The sequence below is a fragment of the Pan troglodytes genome, chromosome 22, assembly GCF_028858775.2.
Source record: "Pan troglodytes isolate AG18354 chromosome 22, NHGRI_mPanTro3-v2.0_pri, whole genome shotgun sequence".
NCBI lineage: Eukaryota > Metazoa > Chordata > Mammalia > Primates > Hominidae > Pan > Pan troglodytes.
In genome coordinates, this window is record NC_072420.2 from 28,133,558 (window position 1) to 28,151,280 (window position 17,723).

Here is a 17,723-nt window from a genome sequence, read left to right on the forward strand (position 1 = left end):
AATAAATCAACACTTACTTAATATTCAAACTGCACGTAGGCTGAAGTCAGCTGCAATCCTCATCCATATATTTTTATTCCAGGACCCATACAGAAAGCAGAAACAAACAGGCAAAGAAATTTCATTAGTACCTTTTAAAGTTTCTTCTCAAAAACAGTATACATCATGCCTACATTTATTCCATTGACTAAAGCACATCACGTGGTCAGGTCAAACATCAATAGAGCAGAGAATATATATTCTGTCCATAAGGGGCCCCTTAAGCCTGATGTCAATGAGCAACAATGTATAATTTTCTTACAGGAAAGGAAGAATGAATAACTGCACAATAAAACAACCTAGCACAGGTATTTACTCCTGTATTTTACCTACAAAGCCATCCTATAAATATCTAAGAAAAAATGGCTCAGCTTTAAAGCATCAGCAATAATACTGCTGCACTGCTTGTGATTCTTAAAAATGGCTTGATGTTGGGCATCAACATTAAGACTTGTATTATTTTATCATTTTACTTAATACGATTACTTGTATCCTTCCTTGGGAATGCTATGAATTATTGATATCCTGTATTTTTTTATTTCTACTAGGACATTCTGCATTAGGAAAAAGTTATACTTTTTATAAAGCATCCCAAATAAATCAATTCATTGAGTCATTAGAAGATATTTACTTGAGTTTCTACAATGTATTCCAATCACAACTGGACACACACAGTATAAACAAATTGTCCAAAATTTATTTCAAAATTCATATAAAACCAAAAGAACCAAAGAAGGTATACATGCAACCAACAATCACATGAAAAAGAAATCTCAACATCACTGATCATTAGAGAAATGCAAATCAGAACTACAATGAGATACCTTTTCACACCAGTCAGATGGCTATTATTAAAAAGTCAAGGCGGGGCGCGGTGGCTCATGCCTATAATCCTAGCATTTGGGTAGACCAAGGCGGGTGGATCACCTGAGGTCAGGAATTCGAGACCAGCCTGGCCAACATGGCGAAACCCTGTCTCTGCTAAAAATACAAAAATTAGCTGGGCGTGGTGGCATGCACCTGTAATCCCAGGTACTTGGGAGGCTGAGGCAGGAGAATTGCTGAAACCCAGGAGGCAGAGGCTGCAGTGAGCCAAGACCACGCCACTGCACTCCAGCCTGAGTGACAGAGCAAGACTCGGTCTCAGAAACAAACAAACAAAAAAAACAGATGCTAGCAAGGGTGTGGAGTAAAAAAGGAACGTTTGCTTATACACTGTTGGTGGAAGTATAAATTCACACATTGTGGAAGACAGTGTGGTGATTCTTGAAAGACCTAAAGACAGAACTACCATTAGACTCAACAATCTTATGACTGGGTATATACCCAAAGGACTGTAAGTTGTTCTATTATAAAGACACATGGATGTGTATGTTCATTGCAGCACTATTAATAATAACAAAGACATGGAATCAACGTAGATGTCCATCAATGATAGACTGGACAAAGAAAATGTGGTACATATACACCATGGAATACTATACAGCCATAAAGCAGAAAAAGATCATTTCCTTCGCAGGGACATGGATGGAGCTGGAGGTCATTATCCTTAGCAAACTAATGCAGAAAGAGAAAACCAGATACCACATGTTACCTTATACGTGGGAGCTAAATGATGAGAACACATGGACCCACACAGGGGAGCTACACACACTGAGGGGCCTACTTCAAGGTAGAGGGTGGGATGAGGGAGAAGATCAGGAAAAATTACTAATGGGTACTAGGCTTAATATCTGGGTGATGAAATAGTTGGTAAAACAATCCCCATGACACAAGTTTACCTATGTAACACACCTGCACATATACCCCTGAACTTAAAATAAAAGTTAAAAACAGGGCTTCCTGTTTGGTCTCTTTCCCACCCACTACGCTCTACAATCAGTGGAACACTGGGCCCCAGGCTCCTTCTAACAGAATTCTCGTCAATCAGTCCCACGTGGGTCAAATCTGATTATCTTCCCTCACAACCACAACCTGCTATGTTTTGTTTAATGTCATTTCTCAACCTTTAGGAAAAATCTAGCCTCATTATTATGGTACACAGTGCCTGGGCTCTTCTTTTTCTTCTTGTTCATTTCCTGGGCCTTTCCTCTGTCTCACAACCTAGAGCAACCCTAGGCTTCTTTCCCTTCCTAGAGCACATGCATTTTGATGTCTCCTCATTTTCTGCCTAGAAGGCTGCCCTCACCCATTCATCTTTCCTTAGGACTTTTCCTGACCCTTTAATGTAAACAGGATCCCTATAATATTTGCTCCCATCACCCTGTATGTTTCCTTTATACTGATATCATAATATGTAGCTAGACATGTTTGCAGCATTTTTTAAATGTTTGCTCTGCCCTCTAGACCTTGGATGCTCAGAGCATGATCTCCTGCACTGGCGCTGGTGGAGAGCTCTAAGGCAAGATAAATATAAGCATTCAGAGTAAGCATTTCAAAATATCTGCAGCAATTTCACATTGCCAGGCCATACAGGTTTCTGATCAATGGGATTATTTCTGACCAGGGTATAGTACAGTTAATTGTTGTGGATCACATATGATCTAAGCTGTATGCTAGTCATATGTAGCAGAATCACATCGCAACAAATGACACTTTAAGGTTAGTTTGTGCACTATAACCCAAGTGTGTGTCAAATTTTGAGAAAATGTAAGCCTTTGTATGCTTAAAAAAATTTTTAGGTGCACTTTACTTTTTAATGATGCCTGTTTTTCAAATTATAATGTAACATTATTAGTTACACTAAGAAAATACAATTTACATTATTTAAGTTTAATGCCAATTAACACGGAGAGAAATAAGTTTCTCTGGGCTTGTTACGAGAAGGCATAGATTCTCAGCTACAGACATTTTAGGTTAAATAATGGTGAAGAAAAACAGTAGGGAAAAGCTAAAGACCAAAAAGAGTTCATACTTGTTTTACTTAGAAGTACGTATCCTAGTACATTGAGATCAATTTTCTAACCATAACTGATGATACTATGTTAAACTATGGTGCATCATTTGTGGAGTTGCATTGCATAGTGAAGGGATGAAACAATGAACACCTACGTGGTATTTACACAAAAGATATAAATAAAAGTGTTCAAAACCACATTCTTTGTATAAGAGTATTTAATTGAAAAGCCTACAGAAGCAGATGCTCAACATTTCACATATGAATATTGATGCTATGTGTCTTATTGTAAAACAGCACTTTGGGTTGCTAAGACTAAAGAAAATGTATACAATTGCTGAGACAGTGAAGTATGGTATCAAAGATACTTGTTTGGAAATGCAATGTGAATCTGTATTACAAAGTCAATCAAATACCACTTTGCAGTAACACTGTATACTCAGGAGCTGAGTGACGATCTAGAAGACCAACTCACTGAACAATTAAAACTACTAAAGTGTTTTTCATTGTGATTAGACTAATGCACTGATACTGCTAACATGGCAACTCTTTTAGTGTAGTCCATTTTCAACATTATATTGATATTATGGAACTTTTTTCTTCATCGCTCATGTAAACTGACTAGATCTGAACTCTATGATATGAACTGTCAACTGGTGTAGTTTAGAGATTACGTTTCACATGCATGTTTCTGTGGCATAATATCTATTACAGAAAACATTCTTGAATTATTACCCAGATATGGTGCTTTTGTTAAAATGCAAATCAACACAGTTTTCTTTATGAAAAACGTCTTGCATGGCATTAAATGTCAGCTTTAAAAAGTCGCTGATGGCATGGTAACATTTTGTGAGTTAAGTAAATGTCAATACATTAAATTCAAGATTATTTTACATATCAAGTAATAATATGGAAGCTGATTACGAACTCAAATTATTTCATAAAGAGCCATGTAGTCCATGGAGAGCAAAAGTCCTGTGGAAAGCCCTTCAATTACTGAATAAACTTTTAATGTTTCACTTCTTAAGAAACCAGTTTGGTCCACCAATTTAAAGCTGTTCAGTGATAGCCAGGGTTACTTGTTTATCTGATATTTTTTATGTATTTAATGATATTAATATTTTTAGGTATTGTAGAAATAGAACAAGTTTTTCAATGACAGAAAATGAAACTGAGAATTTATGGAATCTAGTTTTACAGTTTATGTATGGAATATAGTATGTATTTAATGATATTAATATTTTTAGGCATTGTAGAAATAAAACAAGTTTTTCAATGACAGAAAATGAAACTTTGAGAATTTATGGAACCTGGTTTTATGGCAAGCTAATAACAATTACCAATGAGGTAGGTGTTAATGTTGTTATTGAACACCTGCAAAAGGTTATCACCAAACATTTAATCAAGGGTTTGGAATTTTATTTTTTTTTTAACCAAAAATGTGTCACACATAAGAAATGCATGGATCTGAAAACCATTCTCATTGAAAGATAATTCAAATTTAATAATAAGGATAAATTTATAGAACTAGCTACTGGTAGAATCACTGCCAAGTTGTGTTTTGAAAGCACATCATCACTTACTTCATTTTTGGATATCAGTTAAAAATATACATGGTGAGCTAGATGAAATTACTTTAAAGGCTCTTGCTCTGTTTCTAACAATACAACTCCACAGATTGTTTTGGGCACAATGAGTGTCACTAAAACAGGAACCTGGAAATAGTGCAGATAATTATGAGTAAATGAACGTTCTGAATAAAACCTAGCCTAGACATGTTAACGGAAGAAATGAACTGTTTGCATTTATTCATATCAAAATCTTTAAATGTGTTTATACAAAGTATTCTCAAAGTGTGCATATAAGTTTTCATTGCATGAAATCACATTTCACTTATACATTTTGTTTAGCTGAGATTGTAGAAAGACAAATAGCATATTAGCAGTTCTCAATATTAATGGCTATGTGTATACTCAATAAAAATATATAGTCTTTTGGAAATTATTTTCTTCATATACCATATTTGTTCTGATTATATGTATAATTAGGAGAGATATTCCTGATTCTACAAAAAGGTTTTGCAGTTTATGTATCTTTGTTTAATTTTAGTTTTCTAGTAATTTATTTTCATCATATTTTTCCATAGTATTCATTCACAATAAATTAAAATACTGGCTCTTTGCAATAAATACTACTTTTACCTTTTTAGTTTTGAAATAATTACAGATTCATTAGAAATTGGGAAGATAGTACAGAGAAGTCCCATGTAACTTACATCAAGTTTCTTCCAAAGGTTACATCTTACAGAACCCTATACAATAAAAAACAGAATGTTGACATTAATACGATGTATGTATAGAGTATTTTCATTTTATCACTGTTAGATTGGTATGACGACCACTCCAATCAAGATAACACAAAGATCTTACAGCGCGACCTCTTTATAGTCTCATCCATCCCCTTCCACCTCCAATGTCCATAAACCCTGGAAAACAAAAATTTGTTCTTCCATGTCCATAGTTTTTTCATTTCAATAATGTTGTATTTTTAGGTTTTTGAGGAACCTCTATACAGTTTTCCATAATAGAAATTCTTCAAAAAAACTAAAAATACGGCATTCTTAAAATGACAAAATTATAAAAAATGGAGAACAAATTTTACCATTTGATCCAGAAATCCCATTTCTGAGATTTTTAAAAAATTCAGTATATCTAAAAGATATCTGCATTCCCCATGTTCATCACAGTATTGTCTATAATAGACATGGGATCAATCTTTGTCCATCAACAGATGAATTGATAACGAAAACATGGTATTTATAAACAATGGAATACTACTCAGCCTCGATGAAGAAAATTCTGTCATTTGCAACAACATAGTTGAATCTGGAAGACATCATACAAAGTGAAATAAACCAAGTACAGAAGAGAAAAACTGCATGTTCTCACTTATATGCAAAACTAAAACAATCTAAGAAGCAGAGAATAGAAAAGAGGTTACCAGAGCCTGGAGGTGAGGCAGGGATGAGAGTGAAAGGAAGAATGATGATATGTCAGTCAAAAGATCCAATTTGAAGTTAAATAGGAGGAGTAAATAATGAGTATTTAAGGTGCTAGATATATCAACTTATTTGATTCAATCATCTCACACTGTATATGATAGATGTATACATGACTGTGTCTCCTATAATTATATATAATTACAATTCAAAAATAATTAAAGCTATTAAAAAAGAAACCAATGTTGTATTAATAGAATATTGAAGTATGTAATATTTTTAGATTTTTTTTTTACTCAGAATAAATCCCTTGAGATCTATTTAAGCACTGGAAGTTAGAATTCTAACATGCATTTTAGTAGAACACAATTCAACTCATAACAATACAATTATGGCTGACATTAGTCTGTAATTTTCTTTTTCTTTAAGGTATTTTTCACCTTTTCATGTAGTATTAGCCTGATCTTATATAATGATAGTCCCTCCTCCTCTTTTTTTGCTGAAAAAGTGTGTATAACCTTGATTTTATTTATTTAGTTTTAGACAGAATTTACCAGTACAACTATCTCAGCGTGGAACTTTCTTTATGGAGACAAATTTAATTGCCTTAATGGAGATTAGGATTACTCAGATTTTCTTTCTTATTGTTAATTTTGATAAATTGTATTTTTAAAGAAAGTTGTTTATTTGTTTTATTTTGTCAAGTTTGTTGGTATATCATTCTTAATAACATTCTATACTATTCTTTAATGTTTGTAGTATTTAATGCCTTTGATTACACTGCTATCATTAAAAGGTATTAACCCACTTTTCCAACCACGCTGTTATATGAATAGAACTTCCTCATAAGAATTTCTTCATCATTCATTCTTTCAGTATATTCACTAAACACCCTGTAAATCCCAGAAAACAGAGGCCGGGACAGATTAGATGTACTTTCTGCCTTCACAGAGCCAATGGTCTAGTGGATTATGTGGCTATTAAGTAAGAATTTGGAAGTGTGTTTGGTATAATGATATGAAGACCGTATGTTTCAAGAAAACTTTAATGAGTCTAAAGGGTAAATAGAATTTAGTTAAACAAAGAGAAGAAGAAAGCACTGTCTATCAAATAGAAAGCTAAAGAAAAATTTCAGAAGCAAGAAATGATGAAGTATAGTCCAAGAAGTTAAATTAAAAAAAAATTAAAAAAAATCAGCATTGCCAGATATAGACTGCAAAAGGGGGAGACAGCAATAAGAAATTATACTGAATAAGTATGTTTGGCCAAAGGATACAGTGCTTGTAAGTGTTCCTGAGATGCGACATTTTCCTAAATGGGATGGGAAAGTATTAAATTCTTTTTAGCACATGGAAGTAATTATCAGATTTGCATTTTCCAAATGTTACTGAGGACTCGACATATAGAAAGTATCGGCAAGAAAGCAGACTGTAAGCAAGGAGGTGAATTAAGACTTTGTTCCGATGACCTACACAAAAGACGATGATGGCTTGACCAAGAGGTAACAGTGCAGTTTTAGAAAAGGAGATGGATATGTCTACCAGAATTGACTCAACCTTATGATTGATTGAAATTGCCAAGTAAGGGAGACAATGCAATCAAGAGTGACACATAGATTTCTGGCTTAGGTAATTAGGTAGATGGGGTTGACATAAAACGAGAAACTTACAGGGGGAAATGTTCTCCCAGGGAGAGTGTTATTTTTGAACAAGATGAATTTGAAGGGGCTCTAGGCTCCCTAGTAGAAAAATTATGTAATATAATCAACTTACTTGAACTCTGTTGAGTTTGAAATAGGTAGCTTCATATTGATACCTATGCTCAATGCTTAGCTTTACAGGTGCTGGCAAAAAGAAAGTGGGTATGAACTGGTTTGGGGTTTTGCCAGAGTTCTTGGAAGAGCAGAATTCAGAGAGATCAAATATTCTCCAAGTAATTAAAGATTGGGTCATGAAATCTAAGCTTGATGGGTTGAAAAATAAGGAGAAAAGAATAGTGGGTGTAGAAAAAGTAGAGAGATCCAATGAGACATAAGTTTAAGGGAAGTGGAGAAAGAGTTCCAGTGGAAGAAGATTAACAGAGTAACTTGAAAAAAGGAAAATTGTAGTTAAAAATTGAATGTATTTGTCTGGAACTTCTGACGCTATCCTGGATGGGTGATGAAATTTTGAATGATGAGAGAGGAAAAGACGAATGTGTAGAGGAAGAAGAGCAGACATGAGAGCCTTGAGTGAGACTCTTAGAACTTCCTACAAATGTCTTTGCAATTGGACTCGTGTCATCTCCTCTATGAAACTGCAGGTCGCTTAATGTCCAGGTCTGTAACTTACTCTCCCTTCAATCAACAGACGAGCCCACTAGCATGCTGTCATGTGTAAAACAAGGACTCCATAACTAAATCTTGTATCAATAAATGAATGTGGTGATTTGTCTAAAAGTCAGATTATAAAATTACCCAATAACAACCACAGAGCAAGTAGTTCCAAAATGATATAATTCCCAGAATTTTATAGAACATCATTGATTATCTCATAGCCAGAAAAATTCCAAATCTTTTCATGGCTTGTTATCTTCTTGAATTGCCTACTAAATCCTACTGATAAGGTCCTTATAGAGAAGTAATTCTACTGTAGTGTGATTACCAGGTATTAAAGTCTTAAGAAAAAAAAAAGATTTCCTATAGCAATAGCTTCATATACAAAATTTTAGAAATAAAGCAGTAGAAAGCATTAGCACAGGCCTAGGACAACTCTAAGCAGGAAATAAAACCTTATATTTTTATTTTCATTTTTATTTTCATAGAGAGTAGCAGAAGGGCACCCCTTCTTGAGAATCAGCTTCAAAGGGTGAACAATACTGTCTTTACTTAACAAACAGTCTTTTTAAAAAACAACCTTGAGAGTATCATGCAAACTGACTTTTTAATGGTTTTGGGCAACATGTTTACATTTTAAACTTGTGGGTTTGCATTTTTCTTTTTTTTCAAAGTTCAGTCTGTCAACTGGTTGGAATTTGTAATTTATGGCTCTGCAGCAATCCAAAGTTCCTTATCCTTAAGTGATCCCATTCCCATGGAAGTTTATGTTAGAGAGATTTCTAAAAAGTCTTAAAAGTAAAGACAATATTTTGGAATCATTATGTGATGTTTCTAAATATGTTCTTCTATGTTGATATCCCTGTAATTTTTGAAAGATCTTTGATACTACACAATGAGGAAAAAAAGAAATCTTAATCAATGAAATGTCAAGTCCTTAAAATATCTCCGGTAATACTTCCCTTCTGAGTATTTTATTTCAGCTTCAGATGTGTATTTTTCCTCTTACATTAATTTCTCTAATCCTTATTGATTCCCTACTATATGCTTGTTACTTCACATAACATTAATAATTAAAAAGAGAAATAATATCAATAACAGTCTCTAACTTGAAGTGTTTATGGTCAGTTGCAGTGAAAATCAACATCAAAACAGGTAATATGAAGTTCAGGACACATTGTTGGGACTACCAGCCAAAAGTCTGGTGAGGTTGAAGATACAATAACATATAGAAGAATACACTGATCATCATTCAGCTGTGTTTTATTTGAGTAAGCTAAACTGCTTTACTTTTGTCCAATGCAGAATTTTTTAACGTTGCATTTATTTGCTTAACACAAAAGAGTTACTCTATACAAGTTTTGTAGTCCATGATTTCTTTTTGAAACCTTTCAGGATTAAATCAAAATATGGCTTCAGAGTTATAACAGTAACTTAAAAGCACAGAAGCCAAATATTTACCAGAACTGTAAAACTGTAAAACTGAAGTGTAAAACACTTCAGTTTAAAACTATTCACATTATTTCTAGCTTGAAAGTGCTAGAAATACATCAAAATTGGCCTTTATTAATTGAGAAGTTAATTTGACATGTTAGTGACATTTCTCCATGTTAATGTATTTATTGCAAGAAAATGTGGGTGCTTTATAGGAAAATATTTGCTTAATTTAGGTGAACTATTTTTTTCTTATTTTATTTCTAAGATTTTGTAGAAAGAGAAAATCTCATATTCTGTTTCTCATTGGTTTCTCATTGGTGTAAGTGTGCCCCATGGAGCATTGACTCATTCACATTTCACATAGAGGATGTGTAATTTGGCCCCTCTGGGTAGAGAGAAGCAGATACCCGTGGGTCCAGCAGGACCATGTGAAGGTAAGTCTTTCCTTGTCAGCCAATGCATTGCATGAGGGTGCCAAACTTCTATTGGTGGTAGAGCAGGGGGAGTAGTCTGGACCTGGGAAGTCCCTGAGTTATCGTTATGTCTGTCCCTTAGAAAATAGGCAAGGGCCAGGATCAAAGACAGGATGAATACATAAGCTGGTAGGTATGGGAGGATTTTATATGATGCGTAACTAGGTCTACAACACTATCATTTTTTATTGTTTTTTAAAAACCTTGATATCCTTCTTCACATGGAGTTAGTGGTTTTGTTCTTCAGCTACTTGCACTGAGGCTATAAACTTGTTCAGACTTTACCTTCTGTCTCACAATATCAGCTATATCGATGATGGTGGCAATTGCTGTAAAATACAACCCCCTAGATGTTAGTGGAGAGTAAAATTTATTCTTGTTCCATCAAGTTCAGTGCAGATATAGTCAGCCTTCAGCGGTGCTCTTCCCCATGGTGAGCCAAAGTTCCAAGCTCCTCTTATGTAGTTATCTTCTACTGTTGCTAAGTATTTCAGAGTCATCTGGAGTCCTGAAGTCTTCTACAAATCCCTTCCATTTGGACATCAAACAAGAGAAGAAGGACCTTTAATGAAATAACTTAGATTTTTTCTACCAATATCCCATCAGCCGAAACTACTCTCTCTCCCCACTCCTCCAACACTCTGGAATATAAAACAGATTTATGAGTAACCACCACTCTGTTAGGTGCACTTTGAATTTAGTTCTTTCAAAGAGAAACGGGAATGGGACTGTAGCCACCTCAAGAAATGATACTGGCAGACGACACATTTGGTATTCCTATTTTATTGCCACAATATGCTGAATTTTGTCTATATTAAGGAAAAGGTATGCTGTATATCTATTAAGGTATATTGTGCTTGGAGATATGTAATACTCTTTGGAAGATTTTACCTTCTTCACTATTAAGGGAATTGGATTTTCCAGTCATTGTAAACTGATATTTTGTAACGTTTAATACCATGCCATAAAAATAATATCAAGGAAAACAATAGCTGTAAGAAATTTATCAAATGCCTCATGTTAGCTCATTCTTCAAAAGGCGTATTAGTCTAGTTGGACTTCCATGAAGGTAATAAAAGTGGTAAATATCCAACTAACATTTTGTAAGCTGAAAAAATTTTTCTCCGAAAGTAAAATACAGGTCATTGTGTGGTAAAAGAAAATACTCATACTAGCAGAGTACTTAATATAGTAGCTTTATATGGAAAATATGATGTCTTTACTAGGTGTAGTTAGTGCTTAGCACATAATGTTATGAATGCATGTCTGCTAAACAGAGCGTTTCTGGCTATCTATAAATATCTGCTTTTGCTTCTATGACCTGAATATTAATGGCAAACTTTCCTATAGAATGAAAATGATTAATGAGACTCTTGACTAAGCTGGGGACCTAAATATTTAAGGCCAATTTTGTAATGTTCACTTAGCTCTCATGTCAATTACTATATTTCTAAAAGGAGACCCACCAATTGCTAATTATATCAATATTCATATAATCCGATGACAAATACAGTTTTTGGACGATTGCATCGTCCAAAATGGCCCATCTTTCATGCTCTTGTTAATGTGATCTTGATTTTCCTCCCATTGCCCATGGTAATGTGCTGCCACCCCCAACCCCACCTCTTTCAGCAGAGTAGATTTTTGTGAGTACTTCAACCAATAGAATAAGCTAAAATGATGCCATGACAATTCCAAGGTCTGGTTATAAAAATGCTAGGCATATTCACTTTGTTCTCTGAGGAAGTTTGCTGTCAGCCACCATGCTAGAAAGAAGTCCAAATCTTCCTCTCCAAAAACAACCCCTCTAGATGTCAGTGGAGAGTAAAATTTATCCTTACTCCATCAAGTTTAATGTAGACATTCAGCCTTCAGAGGTGCTGTTCCCAATCATGAGCCAGGGGTCCAGGTTCCTCTAAATAAACTTCTAGGTAAAAATATTTCTAAATAAACTAACATGTTTTGCCCATTTTTAAATTGGGGTTTTAGAAAAGCTATTACTGAGTTTACAACTATTATTAAGACATGAATTAGACAAGAAGAGGCCACTTTAGGAGTTCTAATGCACAGCTCGGTTTAGGTTTCAGCCAACAACCTGCGTCAACAACCACACATGTGAGGAAAGATGCCTTCTGAAGATTCCAGCCTCCAGCCAGCAAGGCTTTCCAAGTATAACCCTAGGTATTGTGGAGAAGAGGCAAGCCATGCTGAACCCCAGAATCCGTGACAGTAATTTACTAGAATCCAGTATTAGTAAAATAGTATTTTTTTAAATACTAGATTTGAGATAATTTGTTATGTAGCCATAGTAACTGAAACATTCTTTATTCAAACATAACAAGATCCCAACTTTCCATTAAACTTTTTCATTAGTGTTTTTCCTAACTTTAACAGTATTTACATACATACTTTATCTTCAATTGTTCCAGTTGACTTGACTTCCACCAACTATATAGCACAGAAAAATTCTCCTTTAAAAATTATAAACATACATTCAGTCTTCAGGTTGACCCTGGTTTTCTTTCTGAATATTTTTGATTTAACTGCTGTTACATGTTTGATTATACAATACACTAGATTATGTAAGAGTAAAATTATTATTGATAATTTCTAAACTAATAGATTTAGTTCAGGGTCATAGCACTAATAGTCCCCGTGCATAGCATAGGACTTATACATGGTAAATGGTCAATAAATATTGCATGAATAAATGCATGCACAGACACTTTTAATCTGTTTTGAAAATTTAGTTAGAATACTGTAAAAAAAACCTATGTAATATTCACTGTTATTTCTAAATGCAGATTTGAGATTTAGCTTATATGTGCTCTTATAGTCTTATTCATTTGACCATTTAAATATTTGACTATGAAATTGAATAAATTTGTATTACTGTCTCATCCTATATTATAAAAACTGTAACTTATTATTATTGTGACTTATTATTCACTTATTAAAACTGTTCTGGTCATTTCAATAATGGTGATGATGATAACAATAGCAGCTAGTGTTTCTTGGACACTTACTTGTGCCATAAATTGTCCTAAGTTCTTCTTGTGTTACTAAATTAATTTACATGTATTGGGATATAATTTACTCATAGACAAATTCATTCCTTTTGGTTGTACAGTTCTATGCATTCTGATGAATGCATGTAGTCAAGAAATCATCATTACATTTAAGACATAGAACATTTCCATCATCTAAAAAACTTCCCTATGCAAGTTTGTGGTCAATTCTTTCTCCCATATTCAGCCCTTAACAAACAATGGTCTCTTTTCTGTCCATATAGTTTTGCCTTTTCCAAAATGTCATACGAGTGAAATCATACTATATGTACTACCATTTGCTTCTGGTTTATTTCAATTAGTCTAATACATTTGTGAATCATTAATGTTGTTGCATTGCTGTTTTTTATTCCATTGTTTAGATGTACTGTAATTTGTATAAATATTTTCCTTATTGATGGACATTTGGCTTTAATTTGGGTAATTAGGAGTAAGACTGATATAAGCATGGGTGTATAGATATTTATACAAACATATGCTTTCAATTCTCTTTTATATCCACCTAGGAGTGGTATTGCTGTGTTGTATGCTGAATAGATGTTTAACTTTATAAGAAAGCATCAAAGTATTTTCAAAAGTAGCTGCATCATTTTCAAAAATAGCTGTGTCATTTTGCATTACCACTAGCATTGCATGAGATTTCCAATTGATCTGCATGCTCACCACAACTTGATATTGCCAGTTTTGTTTTAAAGCCATTCTAACAGATGTACGCTACCACATCGTGGTCTTAATTTGCATTTCCCTAAATAAAAATGATGTATAGAATCATTTCATATGTTAATGTGCGTCCACACATTTCCTTGAATAAAGTTTTATATTTTGCCCATTTTTAATTTTGTATTATTCAGTTGTGAAAATTTTAAATATATTTTTAGTATCAGACTTTCATTTTATATATATATATATGTTTTGAAATATTTTCTACCAGACTGTGACTTTTTCTTTGATTTTTTTAACAGTGTCATTCAAAGAGCAAATCGTTCTTTTTTTTTTTTTTAATTTTGTTGAATGCCAATATATTTCATTTTCCTTTTATGATTCATGTTGCTGGATGTTGAGTCTAAACTTAACCCAAGTTTGTCTCTTGGGTTTTTTTTTTGGGACATCTCCTTGGAGATGTTTTATAATTTCTGCATGTGGTGCAAGGTGTGATTCACATTTATTTTTGCATATAGACGTACAATTTTTGCCACATCATCTGAAAAACCATGTTGAATTATTTCATCTACATAATTCTAGATTTTATAATCCTAAAACATGAGATTAATTAAATAACCCAGAGGTACACATTGTACACCTTGAATATATACAATTTTTTTTTTTTTTTTGACACAGGGTCTCCCTCTGTCACCAGGCTGGAGTGCAGTGGCAAGATCTCAGCTCACTGCAACCTCCGCCTCCCAGGTTCAAGCAATTCTCCTGCCTCAGCCTCCCAAGTAGCTGGGACTACAGGCGTGCACCACCATGCCCAGCTAATTTTTGTAGTTTTAGTCGAGACAGGTTTTACCATGTTGGCCAGGATGTTCTCAATCTCCTGACCTCATGACCCGCCCGCCTCTGCCTCTCAAAGTTCTTGGATTACAGGCGTGACCCACCACGCCCAGCCAAATATATACAATTTTTTATTTGTCAATTCTACCTTGATATAGCTGAAAAAGAGAAAAGGCCATTTATTTGCTCCATCAGCTGACAGTTGTTGGCACGTTGTGGAATACAGTATATAAGACCAATATACTTTGTGGTTGTATTCTCCTTCTTTTATGTTAATTTGTGTAAAATGATTCTCTTTATCTGAAGAGATTATAAGCAGAATCCTGTGTGATGGCTCAAATATTTAGTAAACTTTGTGGTAGTGTAACTGGCTTAGGTCTTGAGGTTAGGAACAGGAAGCCAATACCTAAAATATAATCAAGGTGAATCATGTCCCTTTTAGAGCAGAAGTCCAAGGGTAGCAACTTGCTACCAAATGCCTGGTTGGTTATCTTAAGGTGCCATATTAGAGACTGACAGTTGATCTCAGTTGCTAAGGTATTGGGAATTTTACTAGAGAAGCAGCCAGATCAACCTTATTGAGTGGGATTCCGTGCTGTCAGGCCCTGCATGGCTCCATCTCCACTACCATGGCTACCCTGTGCTTGAGTCTCTGCTGCAGCAAAAGGGTGTCTGAGCATAGATGCGATGCTGGCTGATATCAACAAGCTGCTGTTAAATCTGCACTGTTAGTGCCTCTTCTTTGTGAATGTTCTGTGCTGGGTATTAAAATGTCATACATAGATCTTTATACTTTGTTCCCATTACTGTAAGTTCATCTGCATGTCCCAGTTCTTCCAATCTTTTTCCTTCAAGCTCTATCAAACCAATCAAACCATTAACTTCTGTAAATGTGTATGTACATACTCCTACCATGGACTTTCTATTTCCATGTAAAGTGGATGACAACTTATACCACCCTAAGATCTGCCTATTGGGTAAATGTATAATCACCAGTCGTTTTGCAACATCTATGAGTGGGACTATTGTACAACAATAACTGATTTTCAGTTTGAACCCGCTTACTAAAGTGAGGCCCTTGGGAAACAAACTCAACCTTTTTCCTCCTCTGTCAGATGGCTGTAAAAAATTTCCCCCACACCAAAAGAGAGATGCTGGGTGCAACAAGGAAGAATGAAATGGTCTGGGCGACCCGCTGTGTAGATTAATCTCACCCTCCAAGATTCTTCGTGCCTGATCCCATATATATTGCTTTCTTCTTAAAATGCATTGTTGCTAGGCCTTCTTGACTTTGGAGCTTGTGAAAATAACATATATACAGTGCAAGATGGGCAGTTGTGGTCACATGGTCACTTGATGTGCTGGGTTCAGCTGCTCAGTCTCTACCAGAGCCCTTTTACTTGCTGGGAGATGCTTTCTGAATGCAGACACGGATAGTATGACTTAAATACAGAATCCCAGGATTCTCTCTTGTGGTTCTGAGACCAGAGCTTGTCAGAAATGCAAAAGAAGAAAAATAATGTTTCTTCATCCCTCATAAATTCTTAGTTAAAAAGGACCACTGTAACAAAGAACAGATTAACAAGAGGAAAACAAACAGAAGTTCATTAACATGTATATTTCATATAGATGTGTGAGACACCCAGGGAATGAGTAATTTTCAAAAAGGTGGCTTTGAATTTCTATTTGCATATCTAGCATCTTAAAAAAAAACAGTAAATTTTTAGGTAAGTACTAAGACAGAGGAAAAGGACTTTGAGACTCTAGAAGCAGCAACTTGTGGGAAGGCAAATAAACAGCAGATAAAAGCTAATTACCACATCTCATTTCTGTTGGTCCGTATCTCCATGCACAGCAGAGACAGTGAAAACCCAAGCATGCATCTTCTCAGTGAGTCAGCCCACCTTCCTTCGAGTGTTGGTGAAGATGACTTGCCTGGGTGATGGTCAGAGTTTCATACAAGTCACGCAGTGTGTCCAGCTTCCACTTCTCTTGTTCCACATTGATGCAGAATTGGTGGATACTCTCCAGGATCAACTCTTCCTTCTTGACCAGAATCCAAATGGGGTCCCTCATGAACTTCTTGGTCACCTCAAGCACATAAGAAAGCATTGTAGCTGACAGCAAACTACCTGGGTGTTGCTGTTCAACTTTGGAATATGTCATAGATCTGGTCCTTGAATCCATGGCTTAACATTTCATCAACTTTGTCCAGTACAAGCATTTTGATGTATTTGGGAGACAGGTATCTCCAGTGAACCATATCAAACATGCATCCAGGGGTATGCATGATGACATGGGGAGCTTCCATCTGCAATTTCTGCACCTCAGTACACACATTGGTGCCCCCAATACAGGCATGACAAGAGGTACTCATGTAGTCTCCAGGTGTTATGACCACCTTCTGTATCTGCTGAGCCAGTTCTCTAGTGGGTGCTAAGACCAAGGCCTGGGTGGCTGTTAGATCTAATTCAATCTGTGGCAGAATCAATATGACAAGTGTGGCCATTTCCCCAGTCCCAGGTTGGGCTTGAGTGATCACATCATAACCCTTGACACAGGTAGAATGGCTCGCTGCTGGATGGCAGAGGGTTTCTCAAAACATAGGCATAGATGCCACGGAGAAGAAACTCCTACAGTTTCATGTCATCAAAGCTGTCAACCATCTCATTCTAGTTACTCTCGATGATGCCTTTGGGCTCCATGCCATCAGGGTCATTGTCTCAGGATGGGGAATCCTGACTCACACCTACAATCCCAGCACTTTGGGAGGCGTAGGCAGGCGGATCACTTGAGGTCAGGAGCTCAAGACCAGCCTGGCCAACATGCTGAAACCCTGTCTCTACCAAAAATACAAAAATTAGCTGAACGTGGTGGTGCATGCATGTAATCTCAGCTACTCAGGAGGCTGAGGCAGGAGAATCGCTTGAACATTTAAACCTGGGAGGCGGAGGTAGCAGTGAGCCGAGATCGTACCACTGCACTCCAGCCTCGGTGACAGAGA

At 35.5% G+C, this 17,723-nt stretch overlaps 1 long non-coding RNA gene and 1 pseudogene across 1 annotated transcript in view; both read right to left on the reverse strand.

Moving 5' to 3' along the window:
* Nucleotides 1-616, reverse strand: part of LOC129138281 (uncharacterized) — a 182,447-nt gene extending 181,831 nt beyond the window's left edge. The window contains exon 1 of the long non-coding RNA XR_008541447.2: nt 18-616. This is a non-coding gene — a long non-coding RNA (uncharacterized LOC129138281). The remainder of the gene's footprint in view (nt 1-17) is intronic.
* A 15,866-nt stretch (nt 617-16,482) lies between these two features.
* On the reverse strand, nt 16,483-17,030 carry LOC470058 (eukaryotic initiation factor 4A-I-like; annotated as a pseudogene).
* Between the last annotated feature and the right edge of the window lie 693 nt (nt 17,031-17,723).